At 35.1% G+C, this 8502-nt stretch overlaps 1 protein-coding gene across 10 annotated transcripts in view; it reads right to left on the minus strand.

Annotated features, from left to right (window-relative positions):
* Positions 1-8502, minus strand: part of CNTLN (centlein) — a 337157-nt gene that overhangs the window by 253968 nt on the left and 74687 nt on the right. The gene's annotated exons all lie outside the window — the stretch shown is intronic.

An 8502-nucleotide genomic window follows, 5' to 3' on the forward strand; every position in this document is an offset into this window, starting at 1 on the left:
TAGCAGAAGACAATAAATAACTAAGATCAGAGCAGAGCCTAAGGAGATAGAGAAATGAAAAACCCTTTAAAAAAAATCAATGAATACAGGAGCTGATTTTTTCAAAAGATCAACATATAAGACAGACCATTAGCCGGACTAATAAAAAAGAGAGAGGAATTAAATAAACACAATAAAAAATGATAAAGGGGTATCACCACGAATCCCACAGAAATATAAACTACCATCAGAGAATACTATAAACTCCTCTATACAAATAAACTAGAAAATCTAGAAGAAATGGATAAATTCCTTGACACATACACCCTTCCAAGACTAAACTAGGAAGAACTCAAATCCCTGAAGGACCAATAACAAGTTCTGAAATTGAGCCAGTAATTAAAGCCTACCAACCAAAAAAAAAGGCCAGGTCCAGACCAATTCACAGCCAAATTGTACCAGCGGTAAAAAAAGCAGCTGGTATTATTTCTTCTGAAAGTATTCCAGACAATAGAAAAAGAAGGAATCCTCCCAAACTCATTTTATGAGGCCAGCATCATCCTGATACCAAAGCCTGGCAGAAACACAAAAAAAGAAAATTTCAGGCCAATATCCCTGATGAACATCAATGCAAAAATCCTCAATAAAATACTAGCAAACTAAATCCAGCAGCACATCAAAAAACTCATCCACCACAATCAAGGCAGCTTCATCCCTGGGATGCAAGGCTGGTTCAACATATGCAAATCAATAAACAATCTATCACATAAACAAAACCAGTGACAAAACTCACATGATTATCTCAATAGATGCAGAAAAGGCCTTCGAAAAAATTCAACAGCACTTCATGCTAAAAAAAATCTCAATAAACTAGGTACTGATGGAACATATCTCAAAATAGTAAGAACTATTTATGACAAACACATACCCAATATCATACTGAAAGGCAAAAACTGGAAGTATTTCCTTTGAAAAACAGTACAAGACAAGGATGCCCTCTCTCACCACTCCTATTCAACATAGTACTGGAAGTTATTGTCAGGGCAATCAGGCAAGAGAAAGAAATAAAGGGTATTCAAATCAGAAGAGAGGAAGTCAAACTGTCACTGTTTGCAGCTGACATTATTGGATATTTAGAAGGCCCCACCATTTCAGCCCACAGTCTCCTTAAACCAATAAGCAACTTCAGCAAAGTCTCAGGATATAGAATCAATGTGCAAAAATCACAAGCATTTCTATACACCAATAATAGAGAAATAGAGAGTCAAATCATGAGTGAACTCCCATTCACAATTGCTACAAAGAGAATAAAACACCTAAGAATACAACTTACAAGAGATGTAAAGGACCTCTTCAAGGAGAACTACTGTTCATTGAAATAAAAGAGGACACAAACAAATGGAAAAACATTCCATGCTCATGGTTAGGAAGAATCAATATTGTGAAAATGGCCATACTGTCCAAAGTAATTTGTATATTCAATGTTATCCCCGTCAAGCTACCACTGACTTTCTTCACAGAATTGGAAAAAAACTACTTTAAATTTCATATGGAACCAAAAGAGCCTGCATAGCCAATATAATCCTAAGCAAAAAGAAAAATCCTGGAGGCATCATGCTACCTGACTTCTAACTATACTACAAGGCTACAGTAACCAAAACAGCATGGTACTGGAACCAAAACAGATATATAGATCAATGGAACAGAACAGAGGCCTCAGAAATAATGCCACACACCTACAATCTTCTGACCTTTGACAAACCTGACAAAAATAATCAATAGGGAAAGCATTCCCTATTTAATAAACAGTGTTGGGAAAACTGGCTAGCCATATGCAGAAAGTTGAAACTGGATCCCTTCCTTATACCTTATACAAAAATTAACTCAAGATGGATCAAAGATTTAAATGTAAGACCTAAAACCATAAAAACCCTAAAAGAAAACCTAGGCAATACCATTTATGACACAGGCATGGGCAAAGACGTCATGACTAAAACACCAAAACCAATGGCAACAAAAGCTAAAATAGACAAATGGGATCTAATTAAACTAAACATCTTCTGCACAGCAAAAGAAACTATCATCAGAGTGAAAAGGCAACCCACAGAATGGAAGAAAATTTTCACAATCTATCCATCTAACAAGGGCTAATAATACTCAGAATCTACAAAGAACTTAAATTTACAAGAAAAATACAACCCCATCAAAAAGTAGGCAAAGGATATGAACAGACACTTCTCAAAAGAAGACATTCATGCAGCTAACAAACACACGAAAAAAAGCCCATCATCACTGGTCATTAGAAAAATGCAAATCAAAACCACATTGAGACACCATCTCATGCCAGTTAGAATGGCAATCATTACAAAATCAGGAGACAACAGATGCTGGAGAGGATGTGGGGAAATAGGAATGCTTTTACACTGCTGGTGGGAGTGTAAATTAGTTCAACCACTGTGGAAGACAGTGTGATGATTCCTCAAGGATGTAGAACTAGAAACACCATTTGACCCAGCAATCTCATTACTAACGTATACACCCAAAGGATTATAAATCATTTGACTATAAACATATGTGCACATATATGTTTACTGCAGCACTGTTCCCAATAACAAAGACTTGGAAGCAATCCAAGTTCCCATCAATGATAGACTAGATAAAGAAAATGTGGCACATATATACCATGGAATACTATGCAGCCATAAAAAAGGATGAGTTCATGTCCTTTGCAGAGACAGGGATGAAACTGGAAACCATCAATCTCAGCTAACTAATATAAGAACAAAAAACCAAACACCACATGTTCTCACTTATAAATGGAGGTTGAACAATGAGAACACATGGACACAGGGAGGGGAACATCACACACCGGGGCCTGTCTGAGGGTGAGGACTAGGGGAGGGATACCATTAGAAGAAATACCTAATGTATATGACAGGTTGATGGGTGCAGCAAACCACCATGGCACATGTATACCTATGTAACAAACATGCACATTCTGCTCATGTACCCAAGAACTTAAAATATAATTTTAAAAAAGAAAGAAATACCTTGATCATGGATTGAAAGAGTCAATATTGTTAAAATGTCCATACTGCCCAAAGCCATCTATAGATTCTGTGCAATCCCTATCAAAATACTAATGATATTCTTTGCAAAATTCTTTTTAAAAATATGAAAATTATATGGAAGGCCAGGCGCGGTGGCTCACGCTTGTAATCCCAGCACTTTGGGAGGCCGAGGCGGGTGGATCATGAGGTCAAGAGATCGAGACCATCCTGGTCAACGTGGTGAAACCCCGTCCCTACTAAAAATACAAAAATTAGCTGGGCATGGTGGCGCATGCCTGTAGTCCCAGCTACTCGGGAGGCTGAGGCAGGAGAATTGCTTGAACCCAGGAGGCGGAGGTTGCGGTGAGCCGAGATTGCGCCATTGAACTCCAGCCTGGGTAATAAGAGCGAAACTCCGTCTCAAAAAAAAAAAAAAAGAAAGAAAGAAAGAAAATTATATGGAAACACAAAAAACCCAGGGTAGCCAAAGCTATCCTGAGCAAAAAGAACAAAACTGGAGGACTCACATTACCTGACTTCAAATTAGACTACAAAGCTATAATAACCAAAATCACATGGTACTGACATAAAAACAAACACATAGACCAATGGAACAAAACAGAGAACTCAGAACTATAGTCATGTATCTACAATGAACTCACTGTTAACAAAAGTGCCAAGAAAATACATCTGGGAAAAGACAGTCCCTTCAGTTAACGGTGCTGGGAAAACCGGATATACATATACAAAAGAATGAAACTAGACCCCTATCTTTTGCCATGTACAAAAGTCAAATCACGATGGATTAAATACTTAAGTAACAGACATCAAACTATGAAGCTACTAAAAGAAAACACTGCAGAAACTACAGGACATAAGACTGGACAAAGATTTCTTAGGTAATACCGCACATGGACAGGAAACCAAAGCAAAGATGTACACATGGGATCACATCAAGTTAAAAAGCTTCTGCACAGCAAAAAAAGCAATCAACAGAGTGAACAGACAGGGACAATATCTGCAAACTAACCATCTGACAAGAGATTAATAACCAGAATATATAAGGAGCTCAAACAACTCTATATGAAAAAAATCTAATTAGCTGATTTTAAAAGGGACAAAAGATGTGAATACGCGTCTCAAAAGAAGACACACAAATGACAAATAGGTATTTGAAAAGGTACTGAACATCACTAATCATCAGAGAAATGCAAATCAAAATTACTATGAGATATCAGAGAAATGTAAATCAAAATTACTGAGATAGTATCTTATCCCAGTTAAAATGGCTTTTATCCAAAAAACAAGTAACAACAAATGCTGGCAAGGATGTGGAGAAAGTGGAACTTCTGTACACTGTTGAGGGGAATGTGAATTAGTACAACCACTTTTGAGAACAGTTTGAAGATTCCGATAAAAACTAATAATAGAGCTACCATGAGACCTAGGAATACCATTGCTAGGTATAAACCCAAAAGAAAGGAAATTAGTATATCAAAAAGATATCTGCACTCTCGTGTTTATTACAACACTGTTCTCAAGAGCCATGATTTGAAAGCAACCTTAGTGTTCATCAAGAGACAAACGGATAAAGAAAATGTAGTAAACACACATAATGGAGTTCTATTCTTACATAAAAAAAGAATGATATCATGTCATTTGCAACAACATGGATGGAAATGGAGGACATATTAAGTGAAATAAGCTAATCACAGAAAGACAAATTTTGCACGTTCTTACTTATTTGTGCAAGCTCAACATTAAAACAATTGAACTCATGGAGACAGAGAGCAGTACGATGTTTAGCAGAGGCTGGGAAGGGTAGCATAGGCTGCAGGGAGAGTGAGGATGGTTAGCAGGTACAAAAATATAGTTAGACTGAGTAGGATCTAGTATTTGATAGCACAACAGGATTACCACAATGAATAATAAGTTTATTACACATTGTAAAATAACTAAAAGAGTGAGATCACATATACCCCAAATATTCTGACATAATTATGTGCTATAAGCCTGATAAAATATCTCATGTACCTCCATAAATGTATACATTTACTCTGTACCCATAAAATACAAAATAATAATAAATATTTTTTAAAAACATTCACTAAATTAAGACTAGAAGGGAACTTCCTCAATCTAATAAAATAACAACAAAACACCTCAGAGGTAATATCATACTTAACAGTGAAAAAGCAAATCCTTTGCCCCTGAAATAAGGCACAAGATGTAGATATCCACTCTTTTTCTATTTAACACTGTACCAGAGGTTCTAGCAGAAAAATACAAAATGAAATTAAAAGCACTCAGATTAGAAAGGAAGAAATGAAACTATGTCTATTTGCAGATGTCATGATATGATATGTAGAAAGTGTTAAGGAATTTACAAATTAAAAAATCAGAATGAGTTAACCTATTCAGTAAGGTTGCAGTATACAAGATCAGTATACAAAACTCAATTGTGTATCTACACATTATGAATGAATGATATGAAATGAAAATTAAGAAATAGTTCCAATTACAATAGCATCTAAAATAATAAAATATTCAGGAATACATCTACCCAAAGAAGTGAAAATTTATACCGTGAAAGCTACAAAACAATTGAAAAAATTGAAGAAGACCTAAATAAATGGAAAACATCACATGTTCATGGATCAGAAGACTTAATATTATTGAGATGATAACATTCCCCAAACTGATCTACTGATTCAAGGCAATCTCTATTAAACTCTCAGATGGCTTTTTTGGCCAGAAGAGAAAAGATAATTCTAAGATTCATTCGAAAATTTAACAGACCCAGAATAGCTGGTCTAGAAAAAGAATAAATATGGAGGACACATAAACCTCAATTTCAAAACTTGCTACAAAGCTGCAACAATCAAGTGAGTGTGGCATAGGCCGGATAGATGTATAGATCAAATAAACAGAACTGAGGTCCAGAAATAAACTCTTATATTTACAGTCAACTGATATTCAATAATGGTATCAAGACAATTCAGTGGGGAAAAAAGAATTTTCTTCAGCAAATGGTGCTGAAACAACTAAATAACATATAAAAGTATGACGTTGGGCCTGTATCTCACACCATATTCAAAAGTTAACTCGTTAACTCAAAATGTATCGAAGAATTAAATCTAAGACATAAAACTATAAAACTCCCAGAACAAAATAAAGGTGTCAATCTTCATAACCTCGGATTAGCAATGGTTTCTTAGATATGGCATCAAAAGCATGAGCAACACCAAAAAAAGGTAAATAAAATGTTATCAAAATTAAAAACTGGTATTTTTAAGAACACCATCAAGAGAGTAAAAAATAACAAAGAATTTAAGAAAAAATAGTTTCAATGTATATATCTGATAAAGAATGTGGATCTAGTATATACACAAAGGATTTTAATAGACATTTCTCCAAAGATAATAATACATGAAAAGATGCTCGTCATCATTTGCCATCAGAAAAATGCAAATCAGAACCACAATGATTCCAGACCAGCATGGCCAACGTAGCAAAACCCCGTCTCTACTAAAAATACAAAAATTAGCAACATGTGATGGCATGCACCTGTAGTCCCAGCTACTTGGGAGGCTAAGGCAGGAGAATAGCTTGAATCCAGGAGGCAGAGTTTGCAGTGAGCTGAGATCATGCCACTATAACTCCAGCCTGGGTGACAGAGCAAGACTCTGTCTCAAACAAACAAATGAACAAACAAAAAATCATAGTGAGATATCACTTCACATCCATGAGGTGGCTATAACAAAAAAGGTAAACAATTACAAGTGTTAGTGAGAACATGGAAAAAAATCAAAGCCCTTAAACATAGTGTCTGAATGAAAAATGGTGCATCTGCTTTGGAAAATAGTCTGGCAGTTCCTCAAAAGCTTAAAAACAGTTACCATATGACCCAATAACCTCACTCTTAAGTATATAAGCAAGAGAAATTAAAATTTATGTACATGTAGGAAAGAAAAAGTAGTATCTTTTCCTTTACCCATGGCAAGGTTCATGGCTGACATCCTGGTAATAAAAGACAAATTACTAAGAGAAAAATATAACAAATTTATTTAACCAAAGTTTTAAATGACACAGTAGATATCAGAAATCGAGACCCAAAGACCCAGGAAAAACTGTGTATTTTTATGGAAAGTCATGTAAAATTGTGACTGGAGGACAACGGCATATGATCCTGTGGTAAAGTAAACTTATTAGAAAGGACTGTTTGTTCGGATTCTTCTTAGACTCTAGGTACAAGAGGGTCATAAGATCCACTTTCTGGGAAGGTAGCTATGAGAATTCTTTTATGATCATGCTTCATGAGAGAAAGCTGGGAGAGGATCAGTGAACAATCTTGCTGCTTCTGCGGATATTGAGTAAATGACGTGGACCATCACATCCAAAAATAAATTATAATTAGATTAAAGACTTGGGGGTTAGGAAACCTTTATCATATAAAACTTTTAAAGCAAAAACATTTGAGAAGAAAATAATAAAATGATTACCAAAATTCACAAACTTTTGAAAGTCTAGTTTCCTTATTCAAGGTATGTAGAACAAAAGGTATTTATAAGATACAAAGTATTATTATCCAAAATAAATAGTGAATGCCCAAAAAGCAATTAAGAAAAAGACAATAACCCCATGAGAAAAAAAAAGTAACACAACTACAAGTCACAGCAAATCCCAGAGCTGATTATTCAAATAAAATAAATAAGGAAATAAAAATCACCAAATAATTATGTAGCTGTGAATTAACACATCTCCAAATTGTTTAAACCCTGCATAGAAGCAGAAGCTGGCACAAAAATTAAGAAAATGCACCAGAATTCAATTATCTCAATGGCTCAGTTATCCCATGATTGTGCACTAATAGACTTAAGTAATCTACAAAAGGTGTATACACCGAGAAAGATATATCCTTCTCCCCTAACTTAAATATTCTTGCACACATGCATATACACACCCATACATCCATACATATTACCATTGTCCCTCAGTATCCCTGAAGGATTGAATCCGGGACTCTCCACAGACACCAAAATCCATGGATGCTTAAATCTCTGATATAAAACAGCACAGTATTTGTGAATACCCTACAGACATGTTGCAATATACTTTAAATCATCTCTAGATTACTTAAAATACCAAATATAATATAAACAGTTATAATGTATTTTTTACTTGTATCATTTATTATTATATTGTTACTTTTAATTGTGTTTTTCTTTTTCTGAATACTTTGATCCACCCACGCAGAACCTGCAGATACATATGGTCAGCCGCTTATAGTTGGTGAATAGTTGGTGAATAGCTGTGTGTGTGTGTGTGTGTGTGTGTGTGTGTGTGTGTGTGTGTTTTCTTTTTAGGGGCATATGCATGGAGAGACCACATACTTATTAGTACTAAAATCTGTGTCTGGCCTTTTCAACAAAACCTATTATTAAAAAAAAAAAAGAAAGCATATAATTTAATG

Source organism: Sapajus apella, unplaced genomic scaffold, assembly GCF_009761245.1.
Source record: "Sapajus apella isolate SASKATOON/1434 unplaced genomic scaffold, GSC_monkey_1.0 scaffold42, whole genome shotgun sequence".
NCBI lineage: Eukaryota > Metazoa > Chordata > Mammalia > Primates > Cebidae > Sapajus > Sapajus apella.